At 44.3% G+C, this 20693-nt stretch overlaps 2 long non-coding RNA genes across 4 annotated transcripts in view; one reads left to right on the top strand and one right to left on the bottom strand.

The window, feature by feature from the left end:
- The first annotated feature begins 367 nt into the window (after positions 1-367).
- LOC139186185 (uncharacterized) overlaps positions 368-20693 on the top strand; it is a 39094-nt gene continuing 18768 nt past the window's right edge. The window contains exons 1-3 of one of the 2 annotated variants that reach the window (XR_011569691.1): positions 368-549; positions 10639-10718; positions 10912-10980. This is a non-coding gene — a long non-coding RNA (uncharacterized lncRNA). Of the gene's footprint in view, positions 550-4601; positions 7160-10638; positions 10719-10911; positions 10981-20693 lie in introns of those variants that run through there. The other variant, XR_011569690.1, reaches the window with a different exon arrangement.
- LOC139186184 (uncharacterized) overlaps positions 7873-20693 on the bottom strand; it is a 97191-nt gene continuing 84370 nt past the window's right edge. For both annotated transcript variants that reach the window (XR_011569689.1, XR_011569688.1), the window contains one exon: positions 7873-10775. This is a non-coding gene — a long non-coding RNA (uncharacterized lncRNA). The remainder of the gene's footprint in view (positions 10776-20693) is intronic.

The raw sequence follows: 20693 nt of genomic DNA on the forward strand, positions 1-20693 counted from the left end.
GGGTGCCTCCAGACTGTAGTGCCCTCTGGGCAGCCCAGCCCTGGAGGAAGAGCAGCAGAACAAGCACTAAAGAGCAAGAGATGGCAGGGTCAGAAATGGCTGTTAGCTCAGAGAACTAGGCTTGCTGAGCAGTAAGCTCGGAAAAAAATTGCAAAATGCTTTCAGGTGGGGCTCCCAGTGCAGAATAATAAGCCTGGTGACGAAGGTGCTTTTGCTGTGAACTCCACCCGTTGGTGACCGAGCCCCGCCCCTTGGTGACCGAGCTCCACCCCTTGGTGACCGAGCCCCGCCCCTTGCCTGAGCAATAGACAGCCCTGAGAGGTGACCAAGATTCCAGTAGCTCAGGCCACAGAAAGGAAAGTGTGGTGAGGAAAGAGACCAGTAACATAGACTTTCTGAGGACCTTCTGACTGTTAGAACACTTTAGAGTCCGCTGCCAGCGAGAGAGTGCAGAAACAGCAGGATCCAGCACGTTTGTGCTTAATCCGGAGGAAACAAACACATTGGCTAAGGAGAGGGCCGCTGCAGAGGTGGAGAAACAGTGAGCAGGTGCCCGTTCTGTCCTTGAACCAATTGGGAGAAAGCCCTCCCTCACCAGTTTGTCAGGAGTGGCAGTAAAAGGGAAAGCTCCCCCTGCTTCCCCATCCCACTCCCCCAAAGCCAGACTATAAACGCTGCTAGGTTCCAAGAATGCAGAGACCCTGTGTGTTTTCTTTTACCATTCCTTCTGCAGCCCCAAGGCTGTGTCTGAAACATCATAGATGCTCAGAAAATATTTGTTGTCCTGAGGGAGAAACAAAGTGGGAAACTAGAAGCTAGAAAATCTGCAAGTGCGGTGTGGGTCATTTCTTCTCTCTGTTCACCTGACCTGGATTTCAGGCCCTTCTGAGTATGTGATTCTGGACGAGTTGCCACTTCTCATAACCACATGCTTAGTTTTGGTTTGGTTTTTCATTTGTAAGGTGATGATAACAATACTTCTTAGGGTTCTTGTCAGGGCTAAATGAGGTAATGTATATCAAAGAGATTTGTAAACTGTCAAGTGTTAGATAAATGCTAACTTTCTGCTGTTTTGTGAGGATGATATGATGATGTTGAGGACGGTGATAGCAATGATGAAACAATGATGGTTTCTTTTGGAAGAGAAGGTTGTGAAACTCTAAAGTGAACTTAAGAGAATGTCGTATGTGGAACCAGAGTGGATATGTTGATGGAAAGAAAGGGTCACAGGGGCCAGAGACCCCAGTGCAGAATTTTGCTCACATGGCTTGCGTAGTCACCCTTTATGTTGCTAGATTTGAACTCTGGATTAGGAAAGCTCATTTAGAGTAAGGAGTGTCCTTTACTCCTGTTTGTTCTTCATGCCCCTTACACAGTACGTTGTTCATAAACAAGCAGTAAACATTTGTTGGGGGGAAATAACGAATGAATGATTTAATGAAGGGTGACATAGCTGCAGTGGGCAAAGAGAAATGAGAATATTATCTAGGCAGAGATTTCTCCCTGAAAGTAATTTGTTCAGGCAGAATCAAAACTGATCTTGTCACTTCCTAATTTAAAAACTCCATTGATTCTTCACTGCTCAAAAAATGAAGTTCAAGTGTATTAGGAGGGCATACAAGGCCCTTCAGAAACTAGATCCAACCTCTCTCTCTCTTTTTTTTTAAAGAATATTTATTTACTTATTTCGCTGCATTGTGTCCTAGATGTAGCACGCAAGCGTTTTGTTGCAGAGCGTGGGCTTCTCTCTAGTTGTGGTTTAAGCTCAGTAGTCGCAGCACAGCCTTAGTTGTCCTTCTGCATGTGGGATCTTAGTTCCCTCACCAGGGGTCAAACCTGTGTCCTCTGCATTGGAAAACGGATTCTTAACTACTGGACCACCAGGGAAAACCCCCAGCCTATCTCCCTAGTCTCATCTTCCTTCCTTCACTCCATCTCCCCAAACCCTAATTCCTTCCACAGCTGTCTTTACTCACCCACATTCTAACCATGCTGGACTCCTCAGGGTTCCCTGGACAGGCCAAATCTTTCCCCAGTCTATTTCCTTCTGCTGGCACACTCCTGTGCATCCATGGAGATACAATTTCTGTGCTGTCTGTTTTGGAAAGCGGTCCCTGATGTGCCAGACATTTGTTCATTCACAGAACTAGTGTTTCCTTAGCACCTGTGTGAGCAGGCCACCCAAGATGGCTGTTCTCTCGCTCTCTGAGCAGCTCCTGTTCAACCGGTCGCTGCTTCACCTCTACCCTACTCACCTGATAGACCTTTCCTCTTCTTCATGAGCCTAACCAGTAAATGCCTGTGTACTTGCCCCTGGCCCCAACTAGCGATGGTTCTAATCTTTACATCAGCACTACCTACCCTGTGATAGTTTAGCAATGGGGCAATAAGGCACACCGGTCTGCTGGTTTCCCTGGTAACCCCCATAACAGGTAATCTCCCTCTTCCCCAGTAGTGAAGACTACTGCTATATCCTGCCCACCATCTTTCTCGGTGGAGTGTCACCCCAGGTCTTTGCTTCAGACACGTGAGTCCCCCGTCCATCAAGTCACTGCTGTCTCTGTTGCTGGCCCTGGGCTCTATCTTTGGTCTTGTGATTGGGCAAGGACAGGGCTTGCAGGCCCGTGGTTGCAGCCTGACAACCTGCTGTGAGCCAGACACTGTTCTAAGTGCTGGAGACAGCAGTGAACACATCAGACTGTGTCTCCATCCTCATGGAGCATTCATTCAAATAAAAGGGGGTGGGAATGCAAAGCAAAGGAAAGAAAATCATTATATACTATGCTGTTGTTCAGTCTCTGAGTCATGTTTGACTCTTTGCGACTGCAGCACGCCAAGCTTCCCTATCCCCTACTATCTCCCAGAGTTTGCTCATCCATCGCATCAGTGATGCCATCTAACCATCTCATCCTCTGCTGCCCCCTTCTCCTTTTGCCTGTGTATACTGTTAGGATGTTGTAAAAGTAAGAGGGCTGGGGGATTGAGGAAGGGGTTGAGAATTCTGTTTTATTTAGGGTGATGTATCAGTCAGGATAAGATGGCTTATGTTGCAATTAAAAAACAGCCCCCTAAAATCTTAGTTTTAAAACAAAGATTTGCTTTTAGTCACGCTCCTTGATTATGGAGGGTCATCTAGGGCCTAGCTCCACGTTCCTCACTCTGAAGATAAGCCCAAGCAAACATTTCTCTTTTTTTTTATTTTATATTGGAACATAGTTGATTAACAATGCTGTATTAGTTTAAGGTGTACAGCAAGGTGACTCAGTTACATATATACATGTATGTATTCTTTTTCAAACTCTTTTCCCATTTAGATTATTACAGAATACTGAGCAGAGCTCCCAAGCAAACATTGCTTTGGCAGAGGCTAAAGAAAAGGAGAGGAAGCAGGCACCAGTGCTAAGGATTTCACCTGAAAATGGTGAAATCCAGGTCCTCTCTGCTCACTTTTCACTGGCCCAGATAAATCACATGATCACGCCTGAGTTACACAGGACGTGGAAAGAGCAATCGTACCATCTTCCTAAGAAGAGAGAACTGAATGTGTGTGACAGCCTTGATGATTGCTACACATGGTCAAAGAAGGCCTCTGATGATAAAGAGACACTTAGGCAGAAAACTCAAGAAAGTAAGGCGTTAGCTGGTAGATATTGGGGGTGGGGGACATCATCCTTCTGGATTCTCAGGCCAAACAGCTTAGAGTCATCCTGACTCTCCTGTCTTCCTTTCACTGCTCACATCAAATCTACCAGTAAATCCCATCGCCTATACCGTCAAACCATTTCCAGATTTGAGTGCTGCTCACTTCCTGCAGCGCTGGTTCAAGCCTCAGCATCTCTTTCCTGTCTTTTTTTTTTTTCCTGATTGTTGGGCTGCACTGCCAAGCATGTGGGATCTTAGTTGCCTGACCAAGGACCAAACCTGTGTTCCATGCATTGGCAGTGTGAAGACTTAACCAGTGGACCACCAGGGACGTCCCCTCCCCTCTGGATTATTGCAGGAGCCTCTCACCTGCTCTCACTGCAGTCTGTTCTCCCCACAGCAACCAGAGGGACACTCCAAATTGAAGTCAGAGCATGACACTCCTTTGCCCAAACTCTTCTATTGTTTCCCATCTTTCTTGGAGTAATAGCCCTATATCCCCTACAGAGCCTCACGCCATCCACACCTCACCCACCCAGTTCCACCCTCCCTTCTCTCTGCCCTCATCCACAGCTCTCCCTCTCTCGTTCACTTCGCTCCAACGACACTGGCCTCTGTGATTTTCACCAATTTGCTCAATAATGATTTGAGTGCCTGCTCTATTCTAGGCACCAAAATGTAAGACTGAAAACAGAGTTAAAAGCAGAGACCAACACTATACTTTCCATGCTCATGCTTAGTCGTGTCTGACTCTTTGGACCCAGTGGATTGTAGCCCACCAGGCTCCTCTGTCCACGGGATTTTTCAGGCAAGAATACTGGAATGTGTTGCCATTTCCTTCTCCAAGGGATCTCCCCAACCCAGGGATCGAACCCAGGTCTCCTGTGTCTCCTGCATTGCAGGCAGATTCTTTACTTGCTGAGCCATCAGGGAAGCCCATACCATAGTGTGTTTCCCCATCTCTCTCCCTACTACACTAGTATCTCTGTTTCCGTGTTATTCATCTGTATATCTATATGCCCAGCACTATGTTTGGCATGGCTTGTTAAGTGAACAATACATGTTTGAGCAGAAGATAGAAAGATGGATAGACAGATAAATTAGATAAATAGACTGCCTGACCGACTTCCACTTTATTGAAGTTGTGGCATGTGCTATGGGTTCTTCGAGATGGAATATACCAGCCTCTAAGAGCTGAGGCCATTTGCAAGGAAAGCCTAACAGCAGAGGGCCCTATCTGAATTTGATTGGTATTTTCAAGGAGACAATAAAAGTAAGCAGACTTTCTTGTATGAATCTAAAATGATTTAGCCTTGCCAGATGAGTCAACCATAGAAAAGAAACTCGGGCTCATGTGGTCAACCACAGCCCGTTTACATACCCCTTGGTTTGACTTGAACTTTAAGGAGAGGAAAGAGGATGGGTTGATAAAGTCAGAAATAAAAGTAACAGATGACCCACAACATTGGTGGAGAGCATTCGAGGGCCCATCAAAATTCTATTTAAACGAATAAGTTTTCTGTTTACATCTTGTAGTTAAAATCCTCAAATGTGAATATGTAATCTTTCCACTTCCATTCATGTCAGTTTCAGAGAACTCAAGTTATTAATGTGTCCCAGAAGCCAGTTTATCTAAATTGAAGCTGTAACTCCTGCTAAGAGAAATACTAGACTTTAATGTAAAACTAGAAAAGAAATTCATCCAGAAGTTACAAAAAAAAAAAATTCTTAATAGATCCCCCCTCAAAAATGGTTCCTTTCTTTAGAAAGATGAAAGTTCCTCCCTCTGATTGGAAAAAAAGACAGCATATGTGGTCATACTGCATTTCATAGATGTGAGCTGCTGTGGCTGGCTCAGCTTCTGCCACGTGATTGGGAAGTTTGCCTTCCTGGTGGCAATTGAAAGGGAGAGAGTTGGAGCACTTAGGGATGTGGAGAGGCCGCCAGCTGAGTCAGGAAGTTCTGGGCCCCCAGTGGTTGACAGAGAACTCGCAGCCAACGCAGGGTAGCGGGTGTTGTCAGTGATGGTGCGCTGCTCAGAGTCGTGTCCGACTCTGTGTGACCCTATGGACTGTAGCCCACCAGGCTCTTCTGTCCTTGGATTTTATGTCCTCCTCCAGGGGATCTTCCCGAACCAGGGACTGAAACTGTGTCTCTTACATCTCTTTGTGTTGCCAGGCAGGTTCTTTATCACTAGAGCTACCTCGAAAGGGTGTGTCCTACAGATTATGTACCAGCAAACACAGATGATTTTTATTTCTCTGAACACACAGGGGATGTGTTTATATGATTACATTGTATTCTATGTGAGCTCCGGTTGTGGCTCACAACCCAAGAAGGTGGTAAATCCCAATTAGAAAGCATCATTTTTTCTCCTCTTTAAAAAATATTCATTTTTGTTTGTTGATTGTTTTGGCTGCACTGGGTCCTCGTCACAGCACGTGGGGTCTTGGACCTTCATTTTGTCACTCGGGATCTTTAGCTGAAGCACTTGAACTCTTCAGCTGTGGCATGTGGGATCTAGTTTCCCAACCAGGGATTGAATACAGGCCTCCTGCATTGGGAGTGAGGGGTCTTCGCCACTGGGCCACTAGGGAAGTCCCCCTCATGTCTCCTTTTTAGACACAATGCCATTTCATATAGGGATGAAACCTTAGCAGAAGATTAATATATGCCAATTGAATAAATGACTGAGTGAAAAACACTGCCACTGAGAGGAAGCAGCAAGGGTAAGAGCTGCTAGAAAATCTTGATTGATTCTCTTTAGAGGTTAACAGTACACCTTATGCGTCATAGAAACCTGGTAATTTTGGTTTTAAAGTATAGACAATATTTAAAAAAAACAACCTGGAAATGCTTTTCTATGTAAAAAGCAAACTACAAAATACTGAGGGCTTCTAAGTTTCTGAAAGGATAATGTAGGTAATGTAGGGTCTGCTGGTAAATTTCAGATGGTGGCAATGTAAATTAAGTGGCAATTTCAAAGACAGGTGGGTCCCAGAATAAAGTCAGAGTGGGAACTAAAAGCAAACTCAAAAGGGATAAAACCATGTATGTGCACAGCATGTACCTGAACAGCCTAAAAGGTTTAGGCTCCCTTTCTGTAGACTTTCAGAAAAGGAGCCTTTCAGTGAGAGGTTTATTTTCATGAGACTTTTGTTCCTGTGGTGATCTGCATAATTTTGCTACTGTCTACTTGGCATAAATCATTTGTGAAGAGATGAAAACGTCTCTCACTAGCCGACACAGAACCTCTTTGAACCGGCTTGCCTCTGTGCTTCACCCTCCGGGTTCTGAAAAGTGAAATCTTCCACACCCCAGCGGGCTCAATGTATCATCCCAGGGTGCTGGTGCTCGTGGCGTTGATTTTGTATGAATCTGGCTATGGCAAGGGCAACCTAAAAGTTACATGAAGATGAGAATCAAAGGACACCAGAGCAAAGAGAACAGGAGCTCAAAACAGCAGAAACAGAAACAAGCAGAGCACACAAGGTGTAGAAGCTCAAGGCACCTAGAAGTAAGTCACACTCACTGAAGTAGCTCTTGCGATCTCCACAGGTATTTTTTGATGGGCGCGGATGGTACCAGCTCCATATACAGGCATCCCCCCCATTACTGTGCCCGATTTGGATTTGATAAACGAAGCAAAGCACCCTCTGCAGTAGGCTGATCCATGAATCCAAAGACCCAAGTTCTGGGTTCTGATCTTCTTCTTACTAGTTTGTTGATGTATCTTTTCTTTAGTTCTTTTATCTCTAGCTGGTTGAATGATGGAGGTGGTGGTTCAGTTGCTCAGTGGTGTCCAACTCTTGTGACCCCATGGCCTGTAACCTGGCAGTCTCTTCTGTCCGTGGGACTTCCCAAGCAAGAAAACCGGAGTGGGTTGCCATTTCCTTCTCCAGGGGATCTTCCCAACCCAGGGATTGAATCTAGGTTACCTGCATTGCAGGCAGTCTCCTGCAATGCAGGTGGATTCTTTACCAACTGAGCCACCAGGGAAGCCTCAGCTGGTTGCACGCTTAGCTTTCATTGTTCACCTGTAGGCTGTAGGTAAAAATGCCTGCCTGCCTTGTTGTAGGGGAATAAGTGAGAGAAAGGACGTGAATGCACCCTGGAGATGTGAATTCCAGGAGGCAGTCATGGCATGATTTTGGGGCTGAAGACGAAAGAGATAGAGATCTTAGTAGATCAGAGGCCACCACTCAGACAGAACCTCATAGTCAGCTGTCACAAAGTCACTAGGATTTTATTAATGTAACCAGAGCATACTAGACCCAGAAGGTTGGATTCATGCAAACCAAACTTACAAGAGAACAGTATTTGAATTAGAATGTCAGTTTATTTAATATGCAGTGGGAGATAGCCCTATACAGTGACAAGAAGGTTTGTAACTATTACCCAAGAAATCCCCCTCCTAATTTATGAAGGTGGCCAGCAGTTGTTTTAATGAGAAGATTGGACAGGATTCTCAGCTAGACGCAGTAGAAAATAACTATGTAAATGGGTGTAAGTACAAAAGCAATTTATTAAAATTGCATTGGACATTTGGAATTGTGATCGGCTGTAGACAAGGGCAAGGCTCCAGAAGGGGCCTGAGAGCTGGTATAGAGGAGGCGTTCTGCTTCAGCCGCTGGGCATTGGGTATTGCACTTTGCACTGAGCAGAGTCTGAGGCATTGTTTGTAGGAATAACAAACGCCCACGACCGTCCACCCCTTTGGCTATCCAGCAGTAACAGACACTCTTCTTCATCCCGAATGCTTCTACCTGATGAAGTGTAACCATCCCTCACACAGTCGGACAATCTTTCACTCCTTCCTCAGAAAGATGGCAACACCAAAGCTTATCAGGGACTGCATCCCGCTCATGACCTGGAAGTCTCAGTGGGACTCTTCTGTCTCTAGAAGAGGAATATCTGTGGTAATTTTCTAGAATACCCATAATATCCTATGGACTAGATATTAAAGGAGTAAAGATTTAGTGGTAATTAAAGGGGGTTTCCCAGGTGGCTCAGTGGAAAAGAATCCACCTGCCAATGCAGGAGACCCAGGAGATGTGGATTTGATCCCTGGGTCCAGAATATCCCCTGGAGTAGGAAATGGCAACCCACTCCAGTATTCTTGCCTGGAGAATCCCCATGGACAGAGGAGCCTGGTGGGCTACAGTCCACGGGGTCACAGAGAATTGGGCACGACTGAGCAACTGAGCACACACACAATAGTTAAGGCAACCACTACCAACTCATTCTATTCAAAATCATGGAGATGGGAAGAGAAAAGAGGAAAAATAGTTAAAATATGAACATGACACCATAGTGAAGAAAATACAGAAAAAAATATAACTGAAGAGTCAAGACGACCCGATTGCCTATTGTCCCATTATTAGTGTTTCTCCTTTTCTAAATTTATTTATTTGTCTGCACTAGGTCTTCATTTCAGCATGTAGCATTTTTAGTTGCAGCCTGGGAACTCTTAGGTGCAGCATGTGGGATCTAGTTCCCAGACCAGGGGTCAAACCCGGGTCCTCTGCATTGGGAGCATGTAGTCTTTTAGCCACTGGACCACCAAGGACGTCCCCCACGATCAGTCTTTAACAGGGCTGACCAGCAAGCAGGAGATGTTTTTCAAAGGTGAACAGTGCCTTCACTGGCTAGAAAGCCTTAGGGACCGCGTCTGTGGCAGTCCCCTTGAGATTCCCTACAGGCTTCATTCCACGTGACACTTCGCAACAAACCCTTGGAGCCTTGTTGCTCTGCCATCACAATCAGCTGGAGAGAATTCTCTTGCCCCCGGCTCTACTTAAAGCTGCTTGTCTTTCAATGTGTAGTGAGCAGAAACAGAACACCCAAAGGTGGTATAGGTTTTCTACAAAATCCAAACATTTCCACTAAGCGTTTTCTTTTCCCTTAGTGGCAGGGGTTACAAGATGTAGCAACAAGGTGTTGACTTGTAATGGTATCCCATCCTGCCTCAGCCTTCTGGCCTCTCAAGCCTAGTATCTTCATGACTGTCTGTCTCCCAATCCCCTCATTCATAGCAAAGTATATTGAGCTCCAGAAACTTTCTGCTCCCAGAAGTCTATCTCATCAGTGTCGTGAAATGGTGTGATCTTCTGTAAGATGATGACAGGGATAATCAAAGCCCCTGCAGACTGACTTGTGAGGCACAGGACAGGAAGTTGATGTGTCCCTGGGCAATACACGAAAGGTATACTGCCCTCCTCCCCGTTGTTCAGTTGCTAAGTCATGTCCAACTCTTTGCGACCCGGTGGACTACAACACACCAGGCTCCTCTGCCCTCCACTATCTCCCGGAGTCACTAGGTGAAAGCAAACGACTCCACATATTTTCTGTTTTCGGGAATAGAGATCAACAGCTGCCTTCTGATGCCGTGGGATGTATGTTGCTGCTGCTGCTAAGTTGCTTCAATGGGATGGGATGCTTCAATGGGATGGGATGTATATATTCACTTTCCTGAAGAGACCACATCCAGAAGAGCAGTTCCAATTTGTCATTATTCCCTGGTTAAGCTTACAACAAATTGTTGTCATGATCCAAAATCTACCACTTGTAATACTACCAAAAGGGCAATCCAATGAGAATGTGAGAATAACCCCACTCCTATATCATTTCAGGTCTATAATAATGGTATTTATGTGTTCAGTTTTATCAAGGATGAGGCATTGCATTTGATTTACTGAGTCAGAGGTTTCTCACTGACCTTTCCAATGAGAATAGATTTATTCCATGGGTCAGGGACCCAATGAGGGGATTCTGAAGACTGCTAAGTAAATCTATGATATCAATACAGTAAAAAGCTAGGGCAATAACTATGGGGTCTACTGTGAGGTGACTTTAGGTTAAATCTCCATCTGTTGCGTGGCCCTGATAAGCCTCCACTCTGTAGATGAGAGTGGCATTCTGGATCCCTGAAAATTAATGTTGCTTAGAGATAGTGTCTAATGTTCCAGTTAGACTAGATATGTTTTCTTCTTCTAGTAAGTGACCACAGGACCCTTTGGAGAAGCTGCAGGAAGATATGCAACAAAGGACACGTCAGACGATTGCACGTTCCTTCTGTAAGTGGTCATGGCCTTCTTCTATTCAAGGACCTCTTGTCTGGAAATTGTCTCAACCTGGAAATACAGTGAGAGAGAGAGTGACTCTTTTGTAGTGGCTAATGTGAAGACTTTATTTGTAACTCTTGGAGTTTGGTGGGTTTTACAGATTAAGCAGTATCTTTATGGTAAGCTTATCTGTATTTGTTCTCAGGAGTCAAGAGCAATGGTTAGATCAATGGTTCTAAAAGTGTCCCTGGATCTGCAACATCAGTACAACCTGGTAAGTTTTTAGTTAGAAATGCAAATTCTTGGATCCCGTCCATACTTTCTGCATTAAAAACTCTGTGCCCGAGCCCCCAACCTCTCCTTTCTCCATTCAGCCAAAAGGAAGTCCTCATCTCCATCACCTACAACTTACTGGGGGTCCAAAAGGAGTCACTCTGTTTCCACAGTCCAACTCCCACACAGGTTGGGCCAAGACCACCCTGCTACATTTGATTTAGGAAAGTTATAAATAAAAGAACTGCGGAGAGTTTTAATTTTGGAAGCATCATCGCCAACAACGACTTTGAGTATAGGAGGGGAAGGGTTTCAGTATCTCTTGTTACAGTGGTTTGTCATCATGACTCACACTTAGCAAGCTTCCATTTAGCAGTGCATCAGCATCATATTTTAATCGGGCAAGCAAGTGGACTTTAGTCATTGTCCCAGTGCTATGTAAAGAGATGCATTCTCACTAGCTCAGACATCAGCTTTTCCTGCCGTCATCAGTCCTTGGGCACTCATCTCAAGGATGACACCCATCCCTGCCCACTCCAACTCCCCCCACCCCCACCCCCCCATACACACACAAACACACACATCCATGTCTGTGCATTCTTCCCTCACCCTCAGTCCTCTCCAGAAAGTTCTGTTCAGGCACCTGGCTCACTTCCAGCCTGATGCAAGGACATGTTTCCTAGTTGTCCCTGAGTTCCAGGCCTGTGTCCCTTGAGCAACATCATGACCCATATCTCCATAGTAAACTTGTGCTTCCTTTTGAGAACATGATGATCTTTTGAAGGATACTCAATGGCACTTCTGTTAATGAAGAGCTGTGTTCTGACAACATACTTTGTGACCAGGAGCTTCATTACCAGGGTCAAAAATAAAGCTGGACACACAGGGTCCAAAATAAAGTTGGACAGATAGGTGTGTGCCCCTTAAAATCAGCAAGGGGCAGTTCCTCCTAATAGCCAAATTCAGTGGATGCTTTCTGATCATCCCACTTGATTCCTCTTCTACCTCTGATAGGATGGAATCGGGGAACTGGAAGAGAGTGATGGAGATACACAAACTGGGTTCAAATCCTTGCTCCCATCTTCCTAGCCAGGGGACTTTGGACAAGATACATAATTTCTGAGACTGGCTTGTCTTCATCTGTAAAATAAGTTAAATGATTTACAAGAAAGATTATAATTCATATGGGGCTTTTGGAATACAGATAGTCTCTGTTTTTCAAAAAAAAAAAAAACATTTATCTATCTGTCTATTTGGCTGCATTGAGTCTTTTTTTTTTTTTTTTTTTTTGTATTGAGTCTTAACTGTGACTCAGGATCTTCATTGCAGCTCCTGGGCTTCTCTGGTTGTAGCACATGGGCTTAGTTGCCTGGTGGTATGTGGGGTCTTAGTTCCCCAACCAGGGATCAAACCCACATCCCCTGCATTGGAAGGCAGATTCCTAGCTACTGGACCATGCTAGTCTTTAATAGTGAGTAGTTACTACTACTCTTGTTGATGAGTTTTCATTTCCCCTGGATGTTGTGACACATCCATACATGATTCTCCTTCTATCTCAATTTCCATTTCTCATTCATTCAATCAAGAGTTTGTATTGAACGTCTCCTATGTTCCTGGCATTTCACTAGGCTTCCTTGGTAGCTCAGCTGGTAAAGAATCTGCCTGCAATGAAGGAGACCCAGGTTCGATTCCTGGATTGGGAAGATCCCCTGGAGGAGGGCATGGCAACCCACTCCAGTATTCTTGCCTGGAGAACCCCCATGGACAAAGGGGCCTGGTGGGTTACAGTCCTTGGGGTTGCAGAAAGTCAGGCATGACTGAGCGACTAATCACAGCACAGCACAGCACAGCACAGCACAGGGGTACAAAAATTGCTACTACACAGTCCCTGTCTTGGAGAAGCTCACAGAACAGTGGAGAGAGACATACAAACAATATGACTCAAAACTGCTATACTAGAGGTCCGCATGTGATGGTCTGAACACAGTGGCTTAAGGTGTCAACAGGATCTGCGAAGTCTTCTGGCCTGAGCTGAATCTTGAAGGATGGCTTTAAATTTGCCAGGCAAACAAAGAAAGGAAGTGTGTCTGGATCCAAAGCCAGCATAGCATCAGTGAAAATCACCTAGCTGGTTCAATATCAAAAGCCTCAAACAGAAAAAAAAAAAAAATGTTAAGCCACAGACCAAAAATGATGTCATCATTTTTGTCTACAGACTTTTGGATGTGGTGACAGTCTCACACATGATCAAAGTGTTTCTTGAACATCACTTAGGAATACACTGATACAGCAGCTCTCAAAACAGTGGCCAACCACGTTGTCTTGGCTCTGGGAGGCATGTGGCATGAAAATCGATTTAAAACTGTATAATCACAATCCACATGAGATGCTCATACTACAAATGGCATATTTACTTACAAAACAGGAAGAGACTCACAGAGAACGAACTTATGGTTGCCAGGGGGATGGGATAGTTAGGCACTTTGGGTTAGGCATGGACACACTGCTGTATTTAAAATGGATATCCAGCAAGGACCTACTGCAGAGCACAGGGAACTCTGCTCAATGTTATGTGGCAGCCTGGATGGGAGGGGAGTTTGGGGGAGAAATGGATATTTGTATATATATGGCTGAGTCCCTTTGCTGTCCACCTAAAACTATTATAACATTGTCAATCGTCTATACTTCAATACAAGATTAAAAGTTTAGGGGGAAAAAAAAAAAACTCAGACTAACTGAGGAAAATCACATTCAACTTTCCATCTCAAACTCACAGATATTCTTTGAGTGGATTGGTTAGAAAAAAATCACTATAGGTTTAAATTTTTTTCTCTTTCTCTTCTCCTTCTCCTGTCCAGGGATATAATTGATTTTGCTCAAGTCAAATCCAAGTATGATGTGACTTCCCCCATCTGAAGCCCCTGTATCAGAATTTGCACATAATTTGCTAAGATTTTCCTTGTATAGACCGGAACACTAACAATGAAGTCCTGTAGTCCATTTTTTTTATTACAAAAACTATAGAGGAGTTTAAGACAGTCTTGTTTAAGAGCCTTTTACAATGATTACTGAGTTTGGTTGGCAAAGAAGTGTTTACATGGGCACAGTTACACATTGCTGATGGCATTGAAGTTGATCCCCTTTTGAAGAGCAGCTTGGCAATACTTATCAATGTCATGATGGTGATCACAATGATGGTAGTGAGAATATTTATTGACTTAACTTACTGTGTATCAGTCACAGGGGGTTACATGTGTTAACCTACCCTTCTCCTCTCAGTAATACTACTAGTATTATTACTATTTGACAGATGAGGACACTGGAACACACAGAGTTTAAGAAACTTACCCAAGGTCACACCGCTAGCAAATGGCAGATCAGGTATCTAGACAAAAGCGCTCTGACTTACACACCAGAGACTATGCTTTGAACTATTCACTATACGGCCTTTTACTGTATCAAATTCTAATATCTCTCTACCCAGTTATTACATTCTGGGAATTGATCCAGAGCAAAAAAAAAAAAAAATCCTAATCATGAACAATGTTATATGCAAGAAGATTTACTGCATAGTATTATGTGTCATTGGAAGCAACCCAAATGTCCAAATTGGCGAACAGTTAAGTAAATGATATACGCCCAGATAGTTGACAACCTCACACCATCAAAAACGGTGATCACAGCTTCCAGGTGAAGAAGATGGGCTGGATATGTGCATCCATTATTACTCCTTCCCTAAGTGACAGTGGAAGGATCTTTTTAAGAGGCTTAAGTCCACAAGGACCAGAGTAAAAGGAGACAATAGCAATTTTATTAGCGAAGTCTGGAAGTAGTAGATCATCAAGAAGTAAATGACATAGCACATCAGAGAAAGCAGATTCCTAAGAAGGCAGTGGGGGCAAAGTATGAATCAGTCTATTGGAGGCTTCTTTTTTTAAGTTATATGTATTGTCCATCGTTGGCTGGGCTGGGTCTTCATTGCTGCTCCAGGGCTTTCTCTAGTTGCAGCGCACAGGCTTCTCTTTGTGGTGTCTTCCCTTGCGGTAGAGCACAGGATCCAGGGGGCATGGGCTTCAGTACTCGTAGCACAAGGGCTTAGTTGCCCCCACAGCGTGTGGAATCTCCCCAGACCAGGGATAGAACCCATGTTCCCCATATTGGCAGGTGGATTCTTAACCACTGGACCACCAGGGAAGTCCCAAGGAGGCTACTTTTTAAGGCTCAGAAATCAGTGGCATTCACTTAAAAGTGAAATGACTGGAGGGGGCCACTGGAACAAGGGAAGTGTGGACAATCTAAGAAGCACTTTGATATCCCATTTCCCATTATTCTTTCCTATTCTGCTCAAGCCGGTGACTGTCCCTCCTCTGACCCTGGTAGATGATTGGCAGTTTGGTGCAGGAGAATATGCCCCACAAGCTCTCTGGACCAAATGGATCAAAGTGTCTCTGAACTAGAGGGCTCTTCCAGCAGCACCTGACAACAGTTCATCACTCTTTCTTGAAGCATTTTTGTTTTCAGTTGACTTCTAGATAATTCTCTCCCTTGATTCTCTATCTTCTTAACTGGTCCCTCCTTCTCGGTTTCCTGAGCTAGTTACTTCTCATCTCCTCATCCTCTGAATGTTGATGTACGTTCCATGCTTAGTCCACTGCTCAATCTGTATTATTCCCTAGGCAATCTCACCCAGCCTCATGACCTTCAGTGCCATCCCTGGAGTTTATGTCTCCAGCCTCTTCCTTGAGTACCTACAATATTGTGATTTATAAGAAATTTGCATTTGGTCCTTCAGATGACCAAAATATATTTTTAATATTTATTTGGTCTTTGTCCACAGTCCCTGGCTCACAGCTCCCCAAACCCGTGGAGTTTCCTGAGCTGGAAGAGCAGTAGGAGCATCTTTTGTTATATTTGGTCTCTTGTGCTCAGTCCCTGAAACCACTTCAGAGCCGTAAAGGTGAAATTCACACACACACACACAAAAGGCTTTTCTACCACAACTGGGTTTATGTTAATGAGGCAACTTCTGGAAAGCACCTAAGAATGGATGCTGGTTGCCAGGGTAACCAACCAGAAATAGAGGATTAGGACTGATCTGCAGGGAATGAAGAAGGGCTGGAGGCTGAATCAATCACCAATGGTCAATGATTTAATTAATCATGCCTATGTAATGAAGCCTCCATCAAAAAAGAATAAGTTTTCTGAGAGTTTTCAGGTTGAGGAAACAGAACACTCCCATGTGCCACTGTTCAGTTCAGTTCAGTTCAGTCGCTCAGTCGTGTCCGACTCTTTGTGACCCCATGAATCGCAGCACGCCAGGCCTCCCTGTCCATCACCAACTCCCGGAGTTTACTCATCCTCACGTCCATCCAGTCAGTGATGCCATCCAGCCATCTCATCCTCTGTCGTCCCCTTCTCCTCCTGCCCCCAATCCCTCCCAGCATCAGAGTCTATTCCAATGAGTCAGCTCTTCGCATGAGGTGGCTAAAGTACTGGAGTTTCAGCTTTAGCATCATTCCTTCCAAAGAACTCCCAGGGCTGATCTCCTTGAGAATGGACTGGTTGGATCTCCTTGCAGTCCAAGCAACTGTGCTGGGCCCCAAAACTCCATGAGAACAGAAGCTCCTTTGTTTGGAAACTTATACTATGTATCTCTCTCTCTTTTTTTTTTTAAGGTCTTTTTTTTTTTTTTTTAATGGACCATTTTTAAAGTCTTTATTGAATTTGTTACAATATTGTTTCTGTTTTGTTTTATTTTTTTGCCCATGAACCAGGTGGGATCTTAACTCCCCACCAGGGATGGAACCCTCACCCTCTGTGTTGGAAGGTGAAGTCTTAACCACTGGACCCCCAGGGAAGTCCCATTTATGTATCTCTTCATCTGGCTATTGATTCATACCCTTTAATATCCTTAATAATAAACAAGCAACCTAGTGAGTAAACAGGATTTTTGAGTTCTGTGAGCCTTTCTAGCAAATTAATTGAACCCAAGTAGGGTCATGAGGACCTCTCAGTTATGGCCAATTAGTCAGAAGCACAGGGACCAAACTGGACTTGTGATTGGTACCTGAAGTGGAAAGTGGTCTTGTGGGATTGAACTCTTTGCCTGTGGAGTCTGATGCTATTTCTCAGTCATGTCTGACTCTTTGCAACCCCTTGGACTGTAACTCACCAGGCTCCTCTATCCATGGGATTTCCCAGGGAAGAATATTGGATGGGGTTGCCATTTCCTTCTTCAGGGGATCTTCCTGAGCCAGGAATCAAACCCTGCATTGCAGGCAGATTCTTTATGGCCTGAGTCACCTCTGCAAAAATGGGGTCTGAATTGAGTTGGGTTATAGTACATCCAGCTGACGCCCCCAGCATTCCTTGACGATGTGGGAGGGCAGGGGGAGCTGCCCCTCCACACGTTGGAATTGGGTGCAGAACCACGTAACCCCAGACTTAAACAGCACTTATTACTCCACACATACATTCCATAGATGTCTCAAATATGGCGTGTAAAACGTAACTCATGATGTCTCTTCCAAACCTGCTTCCCTATAGTCTCCCCCGTGTCAGTAAATAGCAATTCCATTCTTCCAGATGCTCAGACTATGACCCTTGGAGTCAATCCTTCATTCCCTCCTTTCTCTGTCTCCTCAGAACCAATCCATTAGTGAATCCAGAAAACATATCTGGAAACTAGCCATTTCTCAGCAGCAATTTGGTCACAGTTTGGCCCTGGTCCAAGGCACCACCATGATTTGACTGGAGTGATACAATGGTTTCCTAACTGGGTTACTCGTTCTTCTCTTAGCCCATGCAGTCTATTTTACACATAAAAATTAAAATGACTAGTCACCTCCTTTCGCACTATGCAGTGCTGTGCTGTGCTTAGTCATTCAGTTGTGTCCGACTCTTTGCAACTCCTCTGTCCATGGGGATTCTCCAGGCAGAAATACTGAGGTGGGTTGCCAAGCCCACCTCCAGGGGATCTTCTCAACCCAGAGATCGAATCCAGGTCTCCTATATTGCAGGTGGAACTTTACCCTCTCAGCCACCCAGGGAAGCCCAAGAATACTGGAGTGGGTAGCCTATCCCTTCTCCAGGGGCTCTTCCCAACCCAGGAATTGACCTGGGGTTTCCTACCTTGCAGGCAGATTCTTTACCAGCTGAGCTACCAGGGAAGCCCACACATCATGCTATAGCCATACCCAAAGACATCAGGCACGTTCCTGCCTCGGGGACCTTGCTCATTCCCTTTGCTTGGGAGGCTCTTCCTCCAGCACCACCTACACCCCTCAGGTCTTTGCTCAATGTCGTCCTCGCAGTAAGATCTTCTCTGATCACTCTATTTAAAATAGCCTTAAATTCATATGTGTGTGGGTGTGCTAAGTTGCTTCGGTCGTGTCCGACTCTTTGTGACTCCCTGGACAGTTGCCTGCCAGGCTTCTCTGTCCATGGGGTTCTCCAAGCAAGAATACTGGAGTGGGTTGCCATCCCCTCCTCCAGGGGATCTTCCCCACCCAGGGATCAAACCTGCATCTCTTATGTCTCCTGCATTGGCAGACAGGTTCTTTACTCAGCATCACCTGGGAAGCCCTAAATTCATATGCATGTGTGAGTATTAGTCACTCAGTTGTGTCCAATATACCTACTACTATTTATAAAATAAGGGGTTTCCCGGGTGGTGCTAGTGGTAAAGACCCTGCCTGCCAGTGGATGGGCTACGGTCCATGGGGTTGCAGAGTCCAACACGACTGAGTGACTTTCGCTTCACTTCACCCTAGCTCTATCTTTCCTTCACTCCTGTTTTTTTGTTTTTTTTTTTTAATTCAAAGCATTTATCTCTTTTTGACAAATCATAATTTTTAAGAATTAACTGATTGCCTGTTTTCGTACATGCATCACAGGGGCAGATATTTTTGTGTCTTATCCTCTGTAGCCTCTCCCGTGCTTAAAAACAGTGCCTGCCACATGGCAAGCACTCAGTAAACAGTGAACAGGAAAATCCAGACACAGCTGAAGTGAGATTAAGAGGCTATTTTCATATTGGAAGCTGACAATCCCTGCTGCACTCCCTCAACTAAAGTCCAAGAATGTTCGAAGGCAGGGCTTTGACCTCCATGCAGGAAATTGGAATAGTATGCTTTGGGGAATCTGCCAACTCACCGAAAAAGGAAATGAAGACACTGACATTGGGCTCCCTAGGAACTTTCCAGACAGTTCACCCTCTAGATGATCTGACATCCAGGGGGTGACCTTAGCTAGGACTGAGGGGTTCCCTAGTTCAAGGGACATTTAGTATTAAAACTTAGGAGTCCCAGGCAAACCACAATGCTTTGTCAATACCATCCACATTCTCAGAGCTCCCAATCTCTCAGTTACAAACTTACTGAAACATCTAAGTGAGCACACATATGGACAGTCGTTATCTTGAAAGACTAAGACCAAAATAAATACTCAGTTAAAAAGTAACTTGGAAAAAACAAAGACTATGCTTGGAGAAGGAAAAAAAAAAAATCATCGATATCCTCAGAGAGATAAGAGAATATCCCAGCCATGAAAAGGGACAGGAAATCAGACATTAAAGGTAAGAAAACTAGAGAATTAATCCAGGAGATCTGATAGTAGGAGTTCTAAGTAAGACAGAACAGAGAACACAGAGGGCAGAAACCATTAACAGAAAAGAACACAGTGGACCCAAAGTCAGTCAACCCAAAGTGTTAGAACACAGAGAATAAGAAAGAAAGAGATGGGGCCTCGACTTGGCAGATCAGGCAAACGAGGACTGAAAGCAAGCCGCTGAGGCCATTGGTGACTTGATAGGAGCAATTTTGGTGGCCCGGTGGAAGAAGAATCAAGTAGGGTGAGTTAGGAATGAGTGGAAGGTAATGACATGAAGAAAAAAATAACTGGAAGGAAATGCATGAAAATAAAAAATTGTGTATTAAGTTAGGATGAGATTATATATGTCTTTTTTTCTTCAAACTTTCTTTTAGATCTATCATCTATTTATCCTTTTTTTTTCTAAATTGAAAACTGAACTAACCCCTTCCAATCGAAAGATTTGCATGAAGGTCAAAAGTTACTGTTGTTTTTTGGAGGAGTACACATATCAACTTAGTCTTTCTAGATTATATTAATATCCTGCCTTGTAAAAATGAGGTACTTTGAATATATCAGAGATACGTTGTTTTCACAGAATTGTGAAAACATTGGTAAATGTAGGAATAACAAAGAATGTGGGGCCTGGGGAGTCCTCGTTTTCATGTGCTAAACACACACACACACACGCACACACAAATTTTTTAATTCAAAACACATGGTGTGACGAGGTCAGTCAATCTGATGATTCAATTTTGACCCAGAATCAGGGACAACTTTGCAATGTCAAGAGCCTTCATGACATGATGGAAACGAAATGGAGCCGGCTGTCCCAACGAAGAAACACAGTTGTGTATGAAAATGGCCTCCTTCTTTGGGGAATGCATACCTTTGCCAGAAATACTCTCTACAAATTTATTTATTCTAAAGGCTCTATTGAGAAGATGAAAGGTTTTATTTTATTTGAAAACCAAGGCATAAGTAATCCAAGTAATAAGCAATATTTAGAGTAAGATTATTCTCCTCCCCATGAATTCTCATCCCACTGAACACTATTTCTCTTGTGGCCTTCATACTTCCTTTGTTATATGTTTATGTCTCGTCTCCCCTGACTTAGTAACTCAT

Source organism: Bos indicus, chromosome 12 (genome assembly GCF_029378745.1).
Source record: "Bos indicus isolate NIAB-ARS_2022 breed Sahiwal x Tharparkar chromosome 12, NIAB-ARS_B.indTharparkar_mat_pri_1.0, whole genome shotgun sequence".
In the NCBI taxonomy this organism is placed as follows: Eukaryota; Metazoa; Chordata; class Mammalia; order Artiodactyla; family Bovidae; genus Bos; species Bos indicus.